The 24,818-nt window shown below is 39.2% G+C and overlaps 1 pseudogene; it reads right to left on the bottom strand.

Annotated features, from left to right (window-relative positions):
- The window catches only part of LOC110288937 (vomeronasal type-2 receptor 116-like), a 29,629-nt pseudogene extending 5,197 nt beyond the window's left edge, over positions 1–24,432 (bottom strand).
- Positions 24,433–24,818: the final 386 nt, after the last annotated feature.

Below are 24,818 nucleotides of genomic sequence, written 5' to 3'. Positions count from 1 at the left end.
CTTTGGTATAATTGCAGGCAAAACTGGGAATTGGTCTCATCCCAGAAACCTCAAGAATTCCTGTCTATAATAGATGGAATTGTCAAGCAGAAGCAATGAGTTGGTCTAATTTGGGTACAAATGTCAATGCAATTTTATTTTCACCCTTATGCTCCCAAGGCCAGAGGAAGTTCAGTTTACATAAGATTGATTTCCAGGGCTGGAGAGATGGCTCATCGGTTAAGAGCACTGACTGCTCTTCCAGAGGTCCTGAGTTCAATTCCCAGCAACCACATGGTGGCTCACAACCATCTGTAATGGGATCTGATGGCCCTTTCTGGTGTGTCTGAAGACAGCTACAGTGTGCTCATATAAATAAAATAAAAAAACAAAAAAACAAAAAGAGAAACAACAAAAAAAAATTGATTTCCAACTAGGGCAACAGGGCATTTGGGGGAGGGGTCACAAAAATTTGCCCACTGTCCTTTGCATTTAGAAATTATGTTATGGTTGATCAGTGATAAAACAAGATACCAACAGTATTTGACTACCAGATTTTTGTGTTTTGGCTGACATTGATAAGGGCAATCTATTTCAAGGTTTTTATGTAGAATTTCCATTGACATGTAACATTATTTTGCCAAGGAATTCCTTTTGCAGGCCAACATTAATAGATTTTAGGAGCTTCCTATTATACTTATTCATATGCACTTGTGGAATAAATGATTAGCATCAATAATTCCAGATGTTCTGATTGTAGAATTTACAGTTTGAATTATAGTTTCAAAAATAAAATATTCTTAGTATTAAAACAGGAATAACTATCACTCAATTGTCTATCACCATCTCCTGCTTCTAACACTACTATTTATATAAGATATGAAGTAAGATTTCCTGGTCCTTTCACCTTGTTCCATTTCATATGTCTAGTTACCATAATGTGTTATGAAAATTTTGTCTTATTATGATGTCTTAGTTTTTGTTTAATCTTATTTTATTATTCTCCCATAGACGCCTGTTATTTTCTAATGAAAGACAGAAAGTGGATCTGCTGGGAGAGGCAGAAAATGGTATTATTTCTGGTATATTTGCAAGCAAAACTGAGAATTGGTCAGAACCAATAGAAGAAAGGGAAGCTGTAATTAGATTATATTATGTAAGAATAAGAAGCTATATTCAATAAATAAAAACAAATGACAATTTCCAAAAAAATTCTCCCTGTTCTCAGAGCTTTATGTTGTGTGTTGTGTCCTGATGGTAAGTGTTTTTCTCAAGAATTATTCCATACTTAACCATCAAAGTTAATTTTCTCTAATTTCCTTTTTCTTTTTATTGACCATTATAATGCTTCCCCCATTTTATACTCCTCTTGTAGTGCATGAGTCTCCCTATCCTCTGCAGGCAACCAAGGAATATCTTAAAAAATTAACCAGACTTGTCTTGAAGTTCATTGAGAGAATGTTAAGACAAATGTTCAATTACAACTGAAATTTATTTATGAGTTTTATCTGGTTGCTGTTATTGCTGTATTTGATGTGTTTTAACAGCCATTCCTTTGTATCTTGTTCTAGTGCTCTCTATATGTTACTTTGATCTTTTGTTCATGTTAGTATAAGATGTGAAAGGATTCTTCAAATTTATTAGAAAGTGATGTTTCTGTTAACATGAATTTCTGTAATTGTGTTGATTAGTGAACTTGGTAAGTGTCCTATTATATATGGGAAAACATTTTTGTGTATAACGACAACAGTTAGCAATTATGACTCTTAGTGCTTCATAACTGTATCATTTGTCTCACTCTTATCAACATCTGTTGCAGAGGTTTAAGGTAAGGGAGGAGTTTACCGTGTAATAACAAAAAGGATATGAAGAGAATTTTGTTTAATTTAAAAGACAGAATACCAACTAGTGGTGAAGAAAAGTTGTATATTCATTAAATTTTAGAAAATGAGTCTGATATGAAAAAGATATATATTAAGTATACATGAAATCTTCAAAGAATTAGTCAAAATATGTCAAAATGGAAAAAAAAGTACAGGAGCCTAGAAATCAGTTTCTGATGTGACAAAATATTTCATTTCAATTTGTTGCAGTGTATCTACTTAACAGTGTTTCCTGCTGTGTATTATAAATCTGTAAGTTAGTACACACCCACCTTTCTACTTCCTGTGGCCAAATTCAATCATGTCTACATATAAGTGAATGTGTCAACCATATGGAAAGTATGAGCTGAATTTTCCTAACTTCACCTTAATCCCAAGGCATTGTGAGAGATTCCCAAAGTGAAAAATGTCACAGTCTTCCTTCAGTATTACTCTCTGTTTCATAATCACTTTGTCCCCAAGAGGATTAGTGAAGTGGGTTTTTCTCAGGAAGGAATTTAGCTAAAAGACAAGCATTGCACTATAATGTATATACAATTTCTTCAAGTCATAAAATGTATTCTGATTTCATAGTAAAGACAACTTCATTTAAAGAATGAAAGAGAGAAATCACAAAAAAAGTAATTGGATAAATGAAATTATCAGAATATTGCAAGAATTTCAGTTTTCTCAGTGGAGAATACCAAACACAAACAGAAAAAAAAATGCAGAACCAAACACAGATATAAGCACATACAAACACTCATAAAATACATACAATGGTACAGAAAGACACATACTCTGACAAAAACACAAAGAAACATACACACATATATAAACAGACTTATAGAAAGAAATTCATACATAGAAAAAATAGTTGCTCACTTCTACATCATACAGAGATAAACATGTATGTACAAAGCAACGATTATATATATATGTATATATATATGTGTGTGTGTGTGTGTGAAAATGTATATATATATATACATACATGTATATATACATATATATATATACACACATGCATGTTCACACATATAAACAGATTTCTATAGACTGAACTGAATACCAACACTATTTCATGTTCAATTACTCTCAGAAAACCAAGAAAGTTAGCAAGAGCCTACACTGGTGGCAGAACAACTGGAGAACCCTAATGAAAACCTTCCTTAAATATTTCAATATAATTGACAAACATAAATAAAACCTCATCTTCCCATCATGGAGAAAATTCATGAAGAAAACGGTTTATATCCAATTTTAGAAAGTGTACACTGATGAATATTTGGGTGCTCTGTATGAAACCACAATTTTTGTTGATAAACTGTGCCTCCTTTTTCCATTACCAATTATAACAATCACTAGATTTTCAATTTTGTTAAGTGTGGGCATTGGAGATACTTTAAACAGCTATGCAATTAAAGACACCTAACATCATCCAATACAAGGAACTCTACCTTCAAGCAGTGAGAACTGGACCCTTTCTCATTGTTTATTGCCTGATTATCCACCTGTTGCAGATTCTTCTCATAGAGTGCATGGGCCATGGCATACACAGCATTGTATATGTTATGAGTACTGTCACTAAAGTCCTTGTCAAACATCTGTTCCATTAGCCATTCCAATGAGGTATTGGATGAATAGTTCTTCATGATTTTACAGTTAGATGCTTCATAGTTAAAATACTTCCACTCTGGCATTACTAGATATAAATCTGTACTTCTGAGATGGCACCATATCTGTACAAAATTTTTAGAGCCAGAAATCTCACCATGGTGGTGTAGAAAAGTCAGCATCCCATAGAGTCTGCCAGGAGTTGAGTTTCTCTTACTGGCAGGGAAATTCCATTGTTTTGTGGTGATCCATATTCTCTGTATAACTGGAGATTCCCATATTCTGAAGCTCAGTTCAATAATACTGTGTTTTTCACCATAAATGATAATAACATTTGTGGATGACATCACATTTTGGTTATTGTACATTTCAGTTTTATGATAGAAAAACTGCTCTTCGGTAAATATATTTACAAAGGCAAAGCAAATTTCTTTGTTTTCACTTTCTTTTTTCAATTCTGAGAGAAATTGATTGCCTTGATCATCATCTGTGATGACAAGGCTGACCCAATTCCAGTTGAAGTATGAAGGATATCATTGCCAATGCTAGATGTGTGACCTTTGGGGCTATCTGATAGAGATAGGGAAATTGCTCATTATCACTGAAGATGGAACAGAAGAGTCCATAGGTAAGCTGAAGGAACTACAACAAAGAGAGCAGCATGAGGTATAGTGCACTTTAAAAACCTTGTAATCATATTTACTGCAGTTGATTACCTGTGACTTTTGCTCTCATCTCTGATTCAAATGAGCAAATATGGAAGCCTGGCACATCCACTTCTAATGGGAACAGCAAGCATAGCTGATTGACAAAGATGTAACAAAAAGTGTTCACACATTATAATAACTGCTTTTCTGTGTGGAGGGTCTTTTGGGGTGCTGCTTGGCAGGAGTATGACATTGGCCAAGGACAAGGTAATGGGCTTCAGATAGGAATCTGTGGGGAACTAAGTGGGTGAAAGGGAAGAAGGGGGAGGGAAGGAGCCCACGTCTAGCCAGAGTTTATCCTATGCTCTGGGCAGGCAGACATGGGAGGGCAGCCAGACACTTTCCACTCGGCCCCGGCTGGGCATCTAAGCCACTGACCCCACTCATCAGGGGGTGGACAAGGGGCAGCCCCCAATACCAGGGGTCCCGGGGTGACACCCTCAGCACCGGAGTTATAGGAGAGAGGCCAGAGGGAGAGAGGTTCCCATGCAGGCAAGAGTCCTTAGTCCGGTCCATGGCTAGAGCACAGGAAGGCCTTCTGACTGGAGGTTAGAAATGGCTCATTTGAAGAAAGCCTATCTCATTGTCAAAAGCACAGTGTGCCTTGATGAACAGAGACAGTCTATGGTTTTAGAGGTTTATTATAGAAAGGCAGGGGGAAAGAGAGAAGGTGGAAAGAGAGAGAGAGACCAGCCAGAGCCAAGAGGACGGAAGGGGAAAAAAGAGAGAAAGAGGAAAGGCTAGAGAGTAAGAGGTTAGAGAGAGAGCACGAGGAGAGAGTAAGAGGGTAAGGAGGGGCCAAGCAGCCCCTCTTATGATGGGCTGTTACCTTACTGTTGCTAGGTAACTGGGAGGAGTCTAGCCTGAAGGTCAGAAGCTTGACAGTTGCCTATGTGACTACTAGCCACACACTTCTCTTATGGAGGCTGTGGGGGTGGTAACTTCGACAGGAACCTTGAGTCCAGGAGACATGAGGGAACTCCTTCCATCCCATGTAGGTGAATTATCACCACTGGGTACTAGGGTTCCGACCTCAGCTTGACTGTAGACCAGCCTGTCTGGAATAGCCCATTGCCCCACTGGAATCTGACATTAGCCATGTCAAAGAAGTAAGCTCAGGCAGGAACCTGACATTAGAGCATGATAAGGAAGTAAGTTTTGGCAAGAATCTAACTTTAGGCTATAATAGGAAAGTATGTAAGGCAGGAATTTTGATCTTAGGGTGCAACAAAAGAAGTAGACTTTAGGCAAGATTTGGGGCTTGGACAAGGAAGTTGTCTCAAGCATTTTGGTCATTAGGACAAGCCCTTTTAAACAACTGTCATGGGAGTAATCACAGGACTTTGCTTACTGCCTTGTTAGTTTCTTATTGTACTGCTCACCCTTAATACTTGCATGTAATTAAAATGGTATAAAAAGTGGATTGGGAAAATTAAATGTGTCTTCAGTCTCAGAATTGACTGGGGTCATGCTACAATGTTGTCTAACCGTCTTTTTTCTTTTTAATCCTCACTCCTACACTGGAGAACCTGTTGACTGACTGAGCGGGTTTGATCATTTCTTTCAGTTTTAGTCTAGATATCTGTGTTTTCAATGTTTTGGAAGAATTTTAATATATTTACAACTTGGTGATATTTGACTACTATTTTGTTAAATGCATTTATGCCTTAATCCAGAAATACTTCTAAGATTTAAAAGGCAAGTCCTGCACATAACAATGACTTAGTTTTTAGGGAATTTTTTTTTTATCTTGCCCTACTTGAAGGTATTCCTTGTATACTAGAGGTTGTGACTCACATAAAGATGCCAGAGATAAGAATACAAAATACTCTGGGAATATCTGCCTCTGTGCCTTCTCAGGAAACAGATCATCAGAACAAAATGAATTTAAAATGTAAACATGTTTTGTCAGTCTAAAATTGTTAGCAGCAGGTTTGATTAAAAAAGCTCATCATACTAAATACCCAGGCAATTATGTGGCAAAATATATGGGACTCATAAGTTGTACTTCTTGAGGAAAATATACAGAACCAAAGTTAGATTGGATGGAGTTATCTCCTCCATACACAATGTCTTATAATGATGGATAAATAATTATGTGGAAAAAATATGAAAGAATTACATATCAGAAGCACACAACCCCTCTTTCTTAGAAATGTTCACTTGTGAAGGTCCACTCATGTTCTTATGACAAGGAAACAAAAGAAAAAACAAGATTAAGACATAGCAATAAGTTCCACAAAGATATGACATGATCATTACATTATTAAAGAAAATTATTTATAATAACTATAGCAGTATGTTGCTGAACTTTTTGCCAGAGGATCTAATGACTATTGGCACTCTGACCCTTAATGGTTGGTCATACACTCACTGGTAGTAAAATGGCTAACTCCACAAACAGGATTAGAGGTTTTCATCCTGTCTAGTGTCACAGTAATAACACAGACTGCCAGACTAAAAATGGTCTGTCATGTTTTTGAAAAAAAAAAATTAGTCCAGATATTTAAAAGTTGGGATATAGAGAAAATGTTTGTAAAATATATGTCTGATCCATTACAATTTATCACTGATGACTAAACTTATAACACCACCATAATTGTAAATCATATCTCTGTTATTTCAGTTTCTCAATGATAATCTAAACTTATGACTGAGATGATGATAATACATATCTGGAGACAGAAATAATATGTTCTGTTTTGGAACAACATGAATCAATCTCTGCTTAATGAGTTTTGTGCAAATAAACATTCTGACTGCCAGTCAGTCAAGGCTGCAAGATTCTCTCTACAGCTATGCCAGACTCCATTCTTCATGGACTCCTCTATACCTCCTTTCTGGAATCTGTCAACTTCTAGATGTGACTCTTAGCAGAAAGCCTATCATGTTGCTGATTAGTAAGTACCCTGGAACTACATAGATTGACATAATCATATGTCCAGTTTCATCCATTAACTTTCTTAATATCTATCAAAGTCCCCCCCCCAAAAGACATGATGTTTAAGAATTCTTGGCCTATGATAACTCACACATGGAGATAAGATGTTGTCCAGGTATTTCCAGAAATCTAAAGATGTCACCCAATAAGGTCCTGTGAGCAGAAACAAACACATAGTATCTTCATTACAGAAATAATTAGGGAGAGGGCTATATTGTTTTTCGTGAAACAAAAAATAGGGTGTAGGTGTTAAAGTTGCTCCATTACAATGGCCCAAAGCATATTTCATAATCAAAGACATATTTGGTAAAAGATCATGGTTCCTGTTGATTTCATCCATTGAAAGGCCAATGCCAAAGCATACTTGTGGTTTTTAGTTGCTTTTCTGTAAAAGATTACAGTGTTTATTATGGACATATATCTATACATTATCATTTATACTCAGTAGAAGCACTCTTCTGCATCTGACCTCTAAAGTTGGAAACAAACGGTTTTTGTTGTGAGATTGGATTGACATAAGAACCTGAAGAAAAGCAAACACTTTAAAAGTTCATGACAGTATGTCTCCCATAAATAAAATATGGTGTTGATCTCATGCACAAAAAGCATTTTGATCTGTGTTTTTGAGTGCTTGAAGAGAAGGTAAAGAGAAAACCCCCAGATATTGACAAAACTAAAATTCTGGTCATGTCTTCAGTTTGAAATTATTGCTCAATATAAAAATACCTGTGTTATGAGAGCCATTGAGTTTATGATCTTTTCTTGTGAAATTAACTGAATTGATTAAAGCAGTGAAAATATGATATATCAGTCTTTCTGCAGCAATATTTGGTTCCTGTACTTACAATCACTTCTAATTAGTGGCCAGTATTCTTAAAATGTCATTTCATATCTATCCTCATCTTGATAATTTTTGCTTTCAATTTTTTTCCTGAAAGAAAATCTATTCTAAAGATTTATTTTTAAATAAATTCAAATATCCAATATGCATTTGGTAATTGATACATGTCTATGCACATGTTTGTATGTATTTGAGCAAGTTTCATTTAGGTCATAATAGGGCAATACATCTATGGGGTGTGAGGGAATAAAGGGAGTGGGAGAAAACCCATGTCCCACCAGAGTTCCAGTGCTCTGGGTGGGCAGATGCAGAAGACTGCTGCATGCTTTTCACTTGGCCCTGGGTAAGTGTCTGGCTGTGGGAAGCCATTGAATCCCAGCTGACTGGGGGATGGACAAGGGGAAGTCCTAAGTAACAGGTTCTCAGTCTCAGGCATTCCAGACGTTGCTGGACACAACAGAAGAGCTGAGAACAAAATGGGAGCCCCGGGGGTGGCTCAGTCAGCCCTGGGGACAAAGGAAGGGGAGGGCAGGGGGAGAGGGGGCAGTGGGTGGTTCCCACATGGGTGAGAATCCTTGGTCTGGTCCGTGGCTGGAATACAGAAAGGCCTTCTGGATGGAGGTTAGATATGGCTCGTTAGGGAAAAGCCTAATCCATGGTTCAAGCACGGCAGGCCTTGATAAGCAGAGACAGTCTACAGTTATAGAGGATTATTGTAGAAAGGCAGGGAGAAAGAGAGAAGGTAGAAAGAGGGAGAGAGGCTGGCCATGGCCATGTGGAGAGAGGGAGGAAGGGAGAGAGAGAAGGAGGGCTAGAGATGAGAATAAGAAAGGTGAGAGCTTAAAGAGAGCAAGGAGGGGCCAAGTAGCTCCTTTTATAGTGGGCTGGGCTACCTTGCTGTTGTCAGGTAACTGTGGGAAGGAGCATACCTATAGTCAGGTAACTGTGGGGGTGGAGTCTAGCCAGAATGCCAGAAGCTTGGGACATTGTCTGAGTTACTTATAGTCACAAAATTATGGAGTTGGGGGGGCTCTGTGGTGTCAGGCACCTGTCTTTGGGAACATGGCTCACTGCTCCGTCCCTTGTAGAGTTTCCTACTGGGTCTCCAGAGAAAACCTCATTCAACCAAAATAGGCTGCCTTTCACAGCCCCATATACATCCAAGTGTTTTATAAGATACTTTGTTAAAGACTATCCTCCCTTCAAATGTTCAGGTGTACACTTCTGCCAGGTTCTTAATGCAGAGAAAAATGGCTTGCCCCACCACCAAAGTATCATTTATCAACTTTCTATTTACAAAGGAATGTGATATGTTCACTCTGGTGACTTCTCATCATTATAACTTAATTTCTATGAAACTGTTGGAAACTGGCCCGCAGCTCACAAGAAACGGGGTTTCAACTGGGAGGCAAACTGGGGCTGAAAACAGAGGGGAACTAGGTGGGCAAGAGAGAAATCAAGCCAAGACAAGGTTCCTGATCAAGGCTCAAAATGTTTAATGGTGAATGCACTTATAAAGGAGTGGGGAGGCTCATTCCCTGCCAATTCATTTTTGGAGCCCAGCTGCAGGTGACCACATACAGGATAGGATGTAGTCTCAGGAATAGCTAGGCGGCCTCTCAGCAGGTAGCAGTATCTTGAAGAGGAACAGCAGCAGTGGCTGAACAATAGAGTGATCTAGGAAGGCTCCATCTTAGGTAATCTCCTAAGGTCAAGGTCTGACTCAGCCTGCTTCAGGCTTGGGGGAGGTTACAATTTCCTCCCTGTTATTAATATTTAAAAAAAAAGCTGGACTGAGGCATAAAATTTATTTATGCTCTATAGTTCTGCCTGATTTCTTTGGGCCTAGTGAAGAAACCTGTCTCAGTGGGATTCCCTAACTTTTCTCATGGTAAACCCACCTATTCGCTAGGCCATTGTGTTTGGGTAAGACTGGTTACTGCCTCAAGTTAACACTCTGCAGACTAGCCCTGAGCTATTCTGGCTTGGTCCTTTGTAATGCTTAATTAGTTACTGAATAGATAACTTTCTTCCTGAATTCCTACTGAATTTCAAGTTTGTTGGCTTCAAGGTCTTTCTAGGACTTTGGAACTCTGGTGAAGGCTTAGCTATGTCAGAATTCAGTCTTAACAGGCACTTATAATAAGATAATACTAAAAGAGAGCACGGGGATCCATACACCAAGACTAATGCGGGGATAGTGTATGAGTATGAGAACGCCAAAGTTCCAGGAGGTGAGTTTCTGTGAAACTCTTTGCCTCGTGAGTACTCCCAGGCCTCTCGGCCTGCCAAGCAAACTTCACTGGAGTGTGCATAGCATTCTCCCCCTTTCTTATATTTCTGCCAAATTTCCAGAACATCCCACCTTGTCGTAGCTACAGATCTCAGGAGTGCTCTAAAGATGAGTAGAAACACAACAATTTATTAATAAAATAGTGCCAATAATAATAGCAAGTAGGAATATATATTGAACCCAATCCAGGGGGTTTAATGCACTTAGGTTATTTTTTAAATCTCTGGCCAATTCATCAATGTTCCAAGTGTCCAAGTAACTTTTGCTAATATCTGAAATTTCTGCCTTTATAGCCTTAATATATGCTATGTCCTGCCCTATTGTTAAGACTACTACTTCTAAGACATTAACCTTTTTCTCCAATTTTTTACATGGCTCTGTGGTGTATTATTAATAAACCACGGCCTCTTGGCATGTACCTCTGTCTAGATTGATATGATTCTGAGATCTGGGTGCCTGTCTTAGACTGTCCGACCCTCATAGCAAACCTTATTCCCGAATCAGACCAAAAGCCACAATATGTACTTAGAATGCTTCCTCAATGAAGATTAATAACTGCCACTTGCGCTGGTGGAGGCAAGGATGCACACCTGCTGCAGTCAGGCTGAAGGGCATTGACTGACCTGCTTGAAAAACAAAGACAGTGAAAAGCAACAGTACAAAAGCTTCTTTGGGAAAGTCCAGGTACTCCATTCAATTGCAAATTAGCCAAGATCAGGTTTAGACTTAGAGCTCCTGGTGAGGGGGAGGTGGCTTTGAGAATCACAGAAAGGCTGTAACTTTCTGGGAGTGGAGGCTGTGCTCCAAATTAACTTTGCTAGGTTCTTGCACACGCCCAACTGGCCAGGAAGAACAACGCTGCAACAGGATCCTTCTGCACATGTTTATTGGGAGAGCTTGATTGTAGAGGCGAAGAGAGAGACCCCAAGCCCAGAACTGGTGCTGCTTATATAGGCCTGGGAGAGGCATTCTCTCTCATCTGATTGGTTAACTTGTCTCTCATCTGATTGGTTAACTTGTCTCTCATCTGATTGGTTAACTTTGGTTAATTCTCAAAACCTCATCTTGGCAAAAGAACCTTTACTGCCTATGTATGTGTGGTGGCCAGCAGTAGCCAACTGCCACTCTGCAACTGCCACTCTGTAACTGCCACTCTGAAACGGCTTCCCACATCTTTCCCTTTTTGTTTTAATAAAATGAGGCTGGTCTAGGCCTGTGCAATTATGTCCATCTGCCATGGCTCCTGTTTTAGGTCGTTCCTCTGTCACAGCCTTTCCTGTCATAGGGTAACCCTATCGCCACTGGGCCCCGTGTCTTAGGTTGGTCTGTGCACGAGGAAAGTTGCCCGTCTCTGGATACCGCAGTGCTGTGTGACAGTAACTGCTAAATGACCTAGGGCGAACTCTACAAAAGAGGCCAGCCAAAAAATGAATTAGTGGGGAAATCATGATCACCCTATCGCGTGCAATGAGGAAACCTCAGCAATGTGCAAGGGCTGATCAATGATTGTTGAGTCTCTCTCATCCCAGTGCAATGGATCCATAAATCCGTGGGATGCAAGAGCAGAGAACTCAGATGCCAACTAATTCTTGAGCATAGATAACCAAACCACAGGGGAGGTGCTGTTTTCAATAGCTAAAATTGCCTGAGTTATAATCACCTTGTCACGTTTTTGTTGGGTTCTGAATTTGCATACCAACCAGAGCATGAACACCAGTCCACAGCATATGGCAGCACCAAACAAAATCACTCCCACCCATTCCTTAAAGTAAGAAAATGCAGATGTAAGCCAAGAGGTAAAGCCTCCAAGGGTCACTGTTTCCACTCTGGTTCCATTAAGGTTCAGGATCTGTATCTGCAGCTTCGTCTGCAACCTTTCCAGCTCCTGTGACCAGCTCCCCTTCAGATAATTCGATAGGTCTGTACTTCTAATAAAAGAATCATTAATATACCGAACAGGAGTAGTACACACATGCGGAGTGGATGCCACACAACTCATTTGTATGACATCCATCATCTGTTCCATGTTATGTTGTAAAATATCCATTCTCTGATTCACTAACATTAACCCTGAGGTGATATGAGAATCCACCCTTTGCAGGGTAAGCAATGCCTCAGACGTTTTTTCTGCTATCTGACTTATAGTGTCAGCAGTATTGATTTGATCTGCCCAATTAGAGATAATATTTTTCTTAAAAAATATATACATGGTGTAAAAGGTTTATCCACATTATGCACAAAGCATAGTGTATAATTTAAATGAAAACTAGTACTCTTATACACCCGTGGCTCTTGAGGAGTTTGTCGTGCATAAGGCACATCCAAAAAACATTCCTTTGCAAAAGACAAAGGCTAGGTAGAAGAATTGGGATGTACCGGTAAAGGTACTGGCCATGATCTTACTATGGCCCACAAAGGTATACTTATCCCGGTCTCAATCATCAGGAGTAAGAATAGCAGGATCATCTTGGGATTCATCTTGATCTTTCACGGTCCTTGTCAGTCGCGTCGGAACCCAAAGTGGATTTTCTTCACCCTGCAGAAAAACACAAATAGCTCCCCGGGATCTGATTAATATAGGATCCGGGCCATACCATTTATTATCAAGGACATTTTTCCACTTGACCATTTCATTGGGCAAGTGAGGCCATTGTCCGTGCCTTTCGGCTGGTGATCTTCCAGCATCATCCAATTTTAAAAAATTAAGAGTAAATATTGTAAGGGATAGAGCCATCTTTGGTGTCATATCCTCTATCCCCCCTTTTTGTTTTTGCAAATATTGTTTCAAAGTACGATGGGCTCTCTCAATGATGCCTTGGCCCTGTGGATTATAGGGCAACCCAGTAATATGTTTCACTTCCATTTGTTTGCAAAATTGGCTAAATTTAGAAGAAGTATACGCAGGACCATTATCTATTTTTAGCACTAAAGGCTTACCCCATGCAGCCCAAGCCTCCAAGCAGTGAGATATGACATGAACTGCTTTTTCCCCTGTCAATGGAGAGGCATGTAGGACACCAGAACTGGTATCAATGGACACATGTACATATTATAATTTCCCAAAAGCTGGGATATGCGTGACGTCCATTTGCCAAATATCTAGGGGTCGCAATCCGCGAGGATTAACGCCCACAGAAGGTGCATTAATAAATTCTACACATCTACCACACTGTAGGACAATATCTCGAGCTTCTGTTCGTGTGAGCTTAAACTTTTCTCGTAACGTAGAAGCAGGGACATGATAAAGTTGATGAAAATTCTTAGCACTGTCTATAGAGTTTTGTGATAGGAAAACCATATCTCTGGTGGCTGAATCAGCAATTGCATTTCCCTTAACCATAGGTCCTGGTAATGATGTATGTGCTCTAATATGTTGAATATAAAAGGGGTGCTCACGCATCAAAATACAATCTTGTATTTTCATCAAAATTTCAGATACTGGACTAGACTGCTTAAAATTTCCGACAGTCTCTAATGCTAGTACAGCATTAACCACATAAACAGAATCAGAGATAATATTTATGGGCATAAGAAATCTTTTAAAGACTTCTAAAACCACCAAACATTCTACTAATTGAGGGGCTCCTGGTGTAAATTGCAACCTTACAGCCTTTTCATTTATCACATAACTTCCAATTCCTGTTTTGGATCCATCAGTATAAATATCAACGGCTCCCTTTATAGGAGAATTAGCCGTTACCTTTGGAAATATCACTGGATGCAATATCATAAAATGTAATAAAGGATGTTTAGGATAATGATTATCAATTAAACCAGAATAACTGCATCTAAGAATGGCCCATTCATCTATAGTCGCACATAACATTTGCATTTGTGCGGCAGTATAGGGAACAATTATGCTATCAGGCATTTTTCCAAAGTGAGTAATTGAACTTTTTATACCTTTATGGGCCATATTTGCCACCATGATGGGATAATGCTCTATAGTCTTATTAGGGGATAGATGTGGATGTATCCATACTAAAGGACCATCTTGCCATAACACAGCAGTTGGCAAATTTATGGTTCTTAATATGCATAGGTACAAAGATTCTTGCTCATTTATACGATTTAACTGTGCTTTTTGGATAGCTCTTTCCACCTTCCTAAGAACATCAGAAGCCTCAGGTGTCAATTGTCTCAATGAGGTAATATGTGATTCTCATTCTAAAATTTGAAATAAAGGTTTTAATTCCGAAGTAGGGATCCTTAAATAAGGTCTAATCCAATTTATATCTCCTAATAATTTTTTAAAATCATTTAATGTCTTTAGATGATCTTTTCTTATACTAATCTTTTGTGGGGTGACACACCGTAGAGTAATAGTGGCTCCTAAAAAATGGCTAACATTAGACTGCTGTACTTTTTCTGGTGCAATAATCAAGCCATTATATTTTAAAGTTTCATTAAGCAAGCCATAAGCTTGCTGTATACTTTCTTCTTCAGGTCCACAAATCACAATATCGTCCATATAGTGACAAATTTTTAAGGTGGGGAAACCATCTCTAACTGGTTGCAAAGCTTTTCCTACGTATAACTGACATATGGTAGGGCTATTTGCCATTCCTTGGGGCAATACCCGCCATTGATACCTTTTATCAGGCTCCATATGATTAATAGAAGGCAGGGCAAATGCAAATCTAGGTTGATCTTTCTTATTCAATGGAATGGAAAAGAAACAGTCTTTAATATCTACTACTATAATTCTCCAACCCTTAGGTAGAGCTGAGAGTAGGGGGAGTCCTCTTTGTACAGGACCCATAACTTGCATTTGTGCATTAATGGCTCTTAAGTCATGTAACAATCTCCATTTACCTGACTTCTTCTTTACAATAAAAATAGGTGTATTCCAGGGTGATTGTGTGGGTTTCACATGTCCCAGGTCTAATTGTTCTTGTACTAATTCTGTAACTGCTTTTAACTTATCAGAGGGTAAAGGCCATTGAGGCACCCACACCGCGTCCTCCGTACGCCACGGAATGGGCAAAGGCTCCTCAGTGGCCCCTAGAAAAAACCCAGCCCTTTCTTATCTGCTTTTTCTGTGGCTTTAACTGGTGAAATTCTGCCTTGTAAATTTTTTCCAAGACCTAGTCCAGGTATATATCCCATTCCTTTCATCATTTCCTTGCTTTTCTGAGAGTAATCATTAGTCAGTATAAAGTTCATGGCTGACAACACATCTCTTCCCCATAAGTTTACAGGTAAAGGGAGTACATAAGGTTGAAAAAGCCCTGTCCTTCCTTCTTTATCTTTCCATTGTAAGGATTTTGCACTTATAGTTGGGGTAGCCTCATATCCTAATCCTTGTAAGCTATGTGACGATTGATTAACAGGCCAAGAAGCAGGCCACCAATTACTGGTTATAATGCTTTTATCTGCTCCTGTATCCATTATACCTTGAAAGGTTTTTCCTTCTATTTGTAATTGTAAAGTGGGACGATTATCCAAATCTAAAGATATGTAGGCCACATTAGTTCCTGTAGAACCAAGTCCCTTATCTCCTCGGGAATCCTGACTACTAGGGAACATGTTATGCAAACTAGGAAGAATCAGCAATTGAGCAATGCGATCTCCAGGAGAAATGGCTACGATACCTCGGGGTTAATCTTAACTTGTCCCTCATAATCGGAGTCTATAACTCCGGGATGTATCATCAGTCCTTTCAAAGTAGAAGAGGACCTACCCAACAGTAGGCCCACTGTATCCTTTGGTAAGGGACCTCTAAAATCTGATGAAATAGGTTGGCACCCCATTTGAGGTGTAAGAATTACTCTGGAGGTGGCACAGATGTCCAATCCTGCTGAACCCGGAGTGGCTCTCCTCGGTCTCTGGGTGACCTCATGGACACTGTGGTCTGAAATGCCCCATACATTTGGGGGCCCTGGGGATGGGGGCCCCTAATTCCGTTTTTTGGCTGTTGTACTTTAAACTGAGGTATTGGCCTTCCTTTTATATCTCTGACTGATCTACATTCATTTGCCCAATGTCTTCCTTTCCCACATTTTGGGCAAATACCTGGTACTGTCTTTTCAAACCTACTCTTTCTACCCTTTGTACACTGCTTTTGCATATGACCTGTTTGTCCACAATTATAGCATGTGATTTCTTTTGTTTGCGCCATCAAAACTGCGGCAGCCAGCCCTGCATTTGAAAAGGGTCCTCCTATTTGTCTACAGGCTTTCATCCATGCTTGTAGTCCTTTCCCTTTCCATGGCGTGATAGCATTCCTGCATTCTTTGGTACATTGCTCGTAAACTAATTGTTCAATTAATGGCATTGCGGCCTCAGATCACTAAATATGCGTCCTGCTGTTTCCATCATGCGAGCCACAAATTCAGAGAACGGCTCATTATTTCCCTGAATAATTTTTGTCAAGTTACCAGATACCTCTCCTCGATTAGGCAATGCTTTTCAGGCTTTCACTGCTGCCTGATTGATTTGATCATAGACCTGCACTGGGTATGCTAATTGATTGTTTGTCCATATACCCTGACCTGTAAGCATTTCAAAGCTCCATGCTTGTTGCCCTGCAGTAGCATTAGCACGGGCCTGACTCAAACACAGATCATGCCATATAGACTTCCAATCTAGATACTGTCCCATCGTAAGACATGCCTTTACCACACTCATCCAATCAAAAGGAGTCATGGCATTGTGAGCCAGTCTATCTATTTGGGACTGAGTAAATGAGGCATTAACTCCATATGTCCTTACTGACTCTGCTAACTCTTTCACCTGTTTATATGATATTGGCTCATAATATCGCTGTTGAGCATGATCCTGAAAAACAGGAAAAGCCTGACATATTTTTCACAACCCTCTAGGAGTTCAAAAAGAGTGACCATTGCCAATTGCTTTCTTATCTGCATAAGGCAGAGTAGGTGGGGGAGCACCGAAACTCCTCCCTATTGGACCAGATCTTTCTGCCTCATACTCAGCAGCAGCCTCCTTCAAATCTTCCTCCTCCCCTGCTGATAATTCCAAATCCTCTGAGCTGGACAACTCTAACAACTCAGAGTCCTCGAGAGGAGGGTAAATTGACTTATTTTTCTGCTATTTATTTATTTATTTATTTATTTATTTTGGTTTTTCGAGACAGGGCTTCTCTGTATAGCCCTGGCTGTCCTGGAACTCACTTTGTAGACCAGGCTGGCCTCGAACTCAGAAATCCGCCTGCCTCTGCCTCCCGAGTGCTGGGATTAAAGGCGTGCGCCACCACGCCCCACTTGCTTTTTATTTTTTATACTATCTTTTGTATCTTTACATTTTGGGCGATGACAATTAGGACTATGGCATAAGATCAAGGCAAGAAAGATAGCAAGCAGCACAACCCCAGCGACCATTATCGGATCTATTTCATAGGAGAGCATGCCTCTCAGAGATTCACATTAATTTCTTTATACTTACCGGTACCACCGTTCCCAGCTGAAGAGTTCTGAATCCATGCCGGATCCTTCTCAGCAGTCTGTTTTACGGGAACACTTTATTAACCGCTCCTTCCCCGCCATGCAGTTCTGGATCCTCCCTGTAGCAGGGGGTCTTCGCTCGTGCCTGAAGATGTTTCTTTTCCCGGGTTTTCGGCACCACTTCTTGCGTGCGCCCAACTGACCAGGAAGAAGGACGCTGCAACAGGATCCTTCTGCACACGTTTATTGGGAGAGCTTGATTGTAGAGGCGAAGAGAGAGACCCCAAGCCCAGAACTGGTGCTGCTTATATAGGCCTAGGAGAGGCATTCTCTCTCATCTGATTGGTTAACTTGTCTCTCATCTGATTGGTTAACTTGTCTCTCATCTGATTGGTTAACTTTGGTTAATTCTCAAAACCTCATCTTGGCAAAAGAACCTTTACTGCCTATGTATGTGTGGTGACCAGCAGTAGCCAACTGCCACTCTGCAACTGCCACTCTGTAACTGCCACTCTGTAACTGCCACTCTGAAACGGCTTCCCACACTAGGTAATTAAGATTTTAGCTGTCTTCCCTAGGATTCTCTAATACTGGAATTATTACTAGACCAGTCCAAGATTGAGTTGGACTAACTGGTCACAATGAAGGAAGGAGAAGAATCACTATAACTCTTTCTTGTGACTAATCTTTCTAAGTCAGATTACACGGTCTCTAACGTTCTATGTCCCATAAGGTTTAAAAAGCTTGAAACAAGGCAGCTTAGCTTGTCCAAACTGGGAAAATGGCAAACAAAGGTGGGTCAAACACATTTACCCAATTCAGCTTTCTTTTTTTTTTTTTTTTTTTTTTTTGGTTTTTCGAGACAGGGTTTCTCTGTGTAGCCCTGGCTGTCCTGGCACTCACTTTGTAGACCAGGCTGGCCTCGAACTCAGAAATCCGCCTGCCTCTGCCTCCCGAGTGCTGGGATTAAAGGCGTGCGCCACCACGCATGGCTTCCAATTCAGCTTTCTTGTCACTACAGTCAGGGCACTCAGTGAACTCATGTGTCAGCTTGTCACACGAATTAGCCGTCATGCTTCTGCAGCGTTCTGTGAAGAGAACCTATGCTTTTCCCTTCCACAATAAAGTAGCTGTTCAGGATCAAGCCATATGCCAATAAGTAGATCCTTTTCATCTCACCTAGACATGATTATGTCTGGTTTTTAAGATACTACAAGGCATCTATTAAGTTCTTTGACATCCATATTTCAAAATTCATAAAATAAAAGTATGATTAAAATAATGTGCTTGATTATTCAACGTTTTAAAACACTATTTACAGCACACAATTTAATTATCTGTGTTGAAGCAGGGGGAAGCTCAAAAGAATAAGTGTGTGATCCAATTCACATATACTTTTCTCCCATAGAAGAGCTGGTTTTAAACACAGTAATTGGGATGCATGCATGCATGAATTCATAGAAGATACAGAAGCATGCATAAGAATAATTTTTTAATTTATCTTTGGGATAATGATTGTCAATTTTATTTAAAATGATGGCATGCAATAGATTGAATATTAATATTCTGTAATAACCAATTTAATTGCTGTTTTGAACAAGGAACAGACCTTAAGAAACTTTGTTAGGTTCTTAAGACACAATTTTTGTTGTAGGTTTTCTTTTTCTTTTTTTATAGTGATCAAATTTATTTTTGTAAAAAAAAAAATAGAGACAACTTACACCATAAAACTTATTTCTCAAGTTGGGTATGGTACAGAATTTCTCCCATGGATTGTCAGGATTAATATATTAACAATTACAGAATTTCTCCCATGGATTGTCAGGATTAATATACTAACAATGGCCATCTTGCTGAAAGCAACATACAGATTCAATGCAATCCCCATCAAAATTTCAAATCAATTCATCATAGTGTTAGAAAGAGCAATTCTCAAATTCATCTGGAATAACCAAAAACCCAGGATAGCAAAAACTATTCTCAACAATAAAAGAACTTCTAGGGGAATCAGCATCCCAGATTTCAAGCTGTACTACAGAGCAATAGTGATAAAAACTACATGGTACTGGTACAGTGACAAGACAGCTAGATCAATGGAATAGAATTGAAGACCCATGTTGTAGGTTTTCTAAAATATACGAATGTATTTTACAATTCTTTATTAGCACCACAGCAGCCTTAATAGGATGTTAAAACTGTGCTTTGAGGTGAACACCACCTCGGCCTCGCCTGCCTCCAGCCTTCCTCTCAGGCAGAAGAGGCTGAAGCCGCCCAATCTGTTGTAGGTCAGAGAGCCCAAGTGAGGGCAGCAGAGCACCCCGAGTTCTAGTGGGAAAAATATGGCTACTCCTGGCAGGGACAGGTGGAGGCTCATGGAGGCAATGGCGAGCACGGCCCTCCCCTGAGTTCCCTACAAAGGTGCTGGCTTTCTGGCGGCCTCCCGTGCCACCACCTCTCAGGGAAAGCTGTGTGCCCCAAGGCCCACCCCCAGCAGCAGCCAGCAGTAGGCCAGCTCCACGTGGGCCAACGGTCAGCCTGGAGAAGAGGAAAAATTACTTTACAATAATGTTTTCTCTTGCAAAGAATTGCTGTGGACACAGCTAATATTTAATTACCATTGATTATAATTGATAACAATTATAAAAGCTTTATTTTCTGCAAAGCCTTTTATAGTATAACTAAAACCCTAAGTATTAAAAAGATATTACCTCTGAATCTTTTCTGGAGCAACAGCTACTCCCCAGAATTTAAAAGCTCCTTTTAAGTAAACTTCCCTTGAGAGGCATTGGCTAATAAAATACTTTCCACTTAGGAAACAATATACACTGAAAGATTCAAACTCTTAGCTTCTTATATTGAAGCAGAGATAATAAAAAATTTTCGTACATAATGTAAAGCCATCTTAGCCATACCTAGAGGCAAAATTTTCCAGTGATCACCAGTTCACTAGAAGCAAAACTCTTTACAATTATCAGAATGCAAAGGAAAAAGCAAATTTAAATCTATAATAACTTTACATGAAGTAGGCAAGTCAAATTGCAATGTCCTGATAAATTCTACAGCCTGATTAACCTTTTATAAACTTAGAATTTAAACTTTATTTAGAACAACATCTGGGTAGATCTGCAAAGGTGCTCTTTTAGATAAAAGGGATTTTCCCTGAAGGCAAGGAGAGGCAAGTTTCTAGAGTTTCCTTAGGCACCGTTTGCAAGACAAAAGAAGGTCACACAAGCCTCACAGAGGCTGCTCTGAGCTTAGTTCCTCTTGCCATGAGGACAGATTTCAGAATTTTTAAGTTTCTTTTGTAATATTAGACTATAACTACAACCTTGGAAAAGCAAAACCCAATTTCAAAACAATTTATCACCTTAGAATAAACATCAAAACTTCACTTATCACGTTGCAAAATTTGGCTGCCAGTTTATACCGATGAATGCATGACAGTGCAGATTTTAATGCTTCATTAAAGAGACATTGTTTTAATCTTATCTTTAAGTCTACCTTTTTGGATAAGAATCACATTAAATATTATCTCAACTAGAAATATCCCTTAGAGGCCTAGTTTTTCGGCCTGCTTTATGCCCCATGTTGGAAAGACTCCAAACCTGAGTTACCAATTTAAAGCTAACTTACTAGTAACCAGTGTTACACCTTTTTGACCAGTAAAAAACCAAATTAAGTGGCTACATGAATCTTGTAAATTTAGACCAATCAAAGAATTTTAATTTTTCTAGCTATAATTATAAGACAAGAAAAGCACCTTGTCATTAGCTAAACACAATAATCACGATTGCAGAGACCCTCTAGGAAAAAAACATCTATCAGTTTTTTCACCCCAAAACCAAGAGGCTGCAAACTCCCTTTCTTTAAGAGCAGCTTTTCCAGCAGTGGCTCCCCTGCTGTGCTTGCTGAACCAGCAGATAAAGTTTTAGCCATCTTTATTTTCCAACATGAAACACAGAACACTCAGTCATTCAGACGAAACACACATGTATTGAACTCGTGAACAGACAGGTGCACCAGACATTAGATGTTAGACAACACAAAGAGGACAGAGTACTTCTGCTATAAGGATCAGAGGGAAAAAGGCAGGGTGTCCCCTGAATTTCTCTCTGCCTCTGGGAGAGTTTCAAAATCCAGTTTCCTCTATATTATTTTATTATAACAAACCCTGTTTCTCCCGTCTGTTGCAGCTCCTGACTTCGGACATCAGCCTGATTATTTAATTTAAATCCTTTTTCCTCTCGCCTAAAGCAGTTTTTTGAAAACTGCGGACAACTGCCTGATCAGTTCCTAGTTCTGATAATTCGCTGCTGACCTAAGTGAATCCAGCGTTGGGTTAGAACTGATTCCAACCTTAGCCCGAATCTTCCACACTTCCAGCAACCCTTTACCTGTTGCTTCACCGTGCCCCAATATGAATTCTCTGATTCTTTTTCTTCCCATTGAGCTCCATTACCAAGCAGCGTTTCTTCAGCATTTTTCTGCCATTCCTCTGGTCCCACATTCGGACGCCAAACTGTTGGGAACCGGCCCACAGCTCACAAGAAATGGGGTTTCACCTGGGAGGTAAACCAGGCTGAAAAGAGAAAGAAATTGAGCCAAGACAAGGTTCCTGATCAAGGCTCAAATGTTTAATGGCGAATGCGCTTATAAAGAAGGGGGGAAGTCCCATTCCTGCCAATTCATTCTTGGAGCCCAGCTGCAGGTGACCACATGCAGGATAGGATGTAGTCTCAGGAATAGCTCGGCTGCCTCTCAGCAGGTAGCAGTATCTTGAAGAGGAACAGAGATAGTGGCTGAACAATAGAGTGATCTAGGAAGGCTCCATCTTAGGTAATCTCCTTAGTGGTAGAAAAGGTCAAGGTCTGGCTCAGCCTGCTTCAGGCTTGGGGGAGATTACATGAAACATCTTTGATAACCTTTACAGTTACACTAAAATAACTGTAAAGAGAGATTAGCTAACTTAGCATCCTACTGAGAAGTAGAAAAATAAGAAAATTTCAGTGATATTTGTATGTGCCATATTATGTTTATGACATAGGAGGGATTTTAGTATAATTCTATAGAATATGTTCTTCTTTTGTAATAAAAGTGGTCCACAAATAAGTAGGAATGGAATAATGCCATATTGTATTTATGTTTATGTAAAGAATAATATCTCCTGTCTCATCCTTGTTGTTTCATATAATTTATCTATAAACACTAAACATACACCTATATATTTAATGATTAAATTTGAGGTAAATACAATCAGTTTTTCACCAAAAATTTACCCCTATGGTGTTTTCATTATATGCTCTATAAAATAGGCCCTCACAGAATATTTTTATTATCACACAAAAAAATCACAATTAAAAATTTTACTAATACACAAAAGAATTTTGAGAATAGACCTTGTGTAATGCTCAAACTACAACCTCCAATTAAACTTTAGGAAACATCAGTTACTTAAGCTGTCTGTGTAGCCTCATAATATAAAGGGCTGTGTTTTCAAACAATTCTCAGCAATCCACAAAATGTGTATTGATACCACATTGGTAACGTGTACACTTATATTTACTAAGATTACTGAGAGAAGTCTCCCAAGATAGAAATATCATAAAATGGTCAGAGCTAACTTAGACATGAAAAGAGAAGACATGCTTCTTAAATAATGAGGGAAAAAAACTAATAGAAAACTCCTGTGTCACTGTTCTCAAATGTTCCCAACTATCCCACACCACAAATGTTATACACACCAGTGACAAGAAATGTAAGCAGTCACCACTATTATTGATAGCCTCACTATTCATAGAATGTAAACATATCAATTGATTGCCTATGTTCCAAATATGTTTTACTCTAAAGAGAGTGGAGAACTGAACATTAAAAACATAAAAGCCAATGAATGTATATGAACACTGTGAAGCATGAAGCCACAGTGCTTTTGGATTTTATCTTTCAAAACATTTGGATGCCTTGCCTTCTAATTACCTTAACATTCCTAGCTCATAAACATAGAAAAATATGCATCCAGGCATTCATGAAGTATGAATTTCTGGGTGTAACGATCTTTCTTTCCAAACCTTATGAAGCTTTATAAGGCAAGAAGTGATCACATGCAATGATTTTGAGAGGGTAAGTTTGTATATATGTAAAGTTCTTGACAACTAGGATTGAATAGTTCCTGGAACCAGCATATGCTCTAGGATCAACACGCTTATGCAAGGGCTGACAGCAGAGTTTATGACCTTCTATTTACATATACTGGAGATAAAACACAATGAAATATACAGGATACATTTCAATAAGTCATCACTGTCTAGAGTGCAATATCAACTGTTATTAGGAGGGTGTCATGTGATGGATTAATGTTCATAGTCCTTTATTCCCCAGCTTCCAGCCTTAAATCAGAAGCCATGTGGGAGAAAAATCAAAACCTTCACTGGATTAATTAAAAGGAGAAAATAGAATCAAATCTGTAAAGGAGTTAACGTTGTTTCTGGTGTTCAGATTTAGTAACAGGAAAGAAGATTCAAGTATTTGCCTAATCTTTATCCCCAGACCACTCAAGAAATATTCAAGTTGTCATTTACATGGAAAATACAAATGCATTTACAGGACATTCAGAATCTGGTTGAAGTAATCCTTCTCCATAGACATCTCAATTGCTCCAAGTATGAAGGAACAAGTTCCCTCCAAGTCTCTGTCATTGACTTCAGGCAAATTTATTCTCCAAAATCACATGGGATCAAGGAAATTTGCCATGACAAGTGGAATGTTGAGGAGGAAGAAGACTACCATCAAATTGAACGTATTCATCCTGCCTTAAACCTGGGCAGTGTGGATTGTGAAGTGCCATGCACATCAGCACATCAAATTTCTACCAGCTTTTATTTCTCTGGGCAAAGGAGAGGTTTGTTTCATATTCATGATTTTTTTTTTCAGATTGTTTCTGAGACCTTGAGGAAACTTAAACACTCTCTTCCCTGGGACTCTCCAACTGGTGTCCACAGCTCATGTAATAAACACGGGTAGGTAAATACTTAGGATAATTCATTCTCAGGTTCTATGATATCACTCTTGTTTGTGAACATCTGGAAGGAAGCCCCTTTTTTACAAATTTGGTCCTTGGAACATTTCAACAAGCTGATTATGTGAACATAATGAGAAATGGTGTCAGTGGGTTG

This window comes from Mus caroli, unplaced genomic scaffold, assembly GCF_978045245.1.
Source record: "Mus caroli unplaced genomic scaffold, Mus_caroli_1 scaffold_20, whole genome shotgun sequence".
Lineage (NCBI taxonomy): Eukaryota > Metazoa > Chordata > Mammalia > Rodentia > Muridae > Mus > Mus caroli.
Note: the sequence above shows the minus strand (reverse complement) of the source record. Positions and strands in the feature narration are given on the sequence as shown.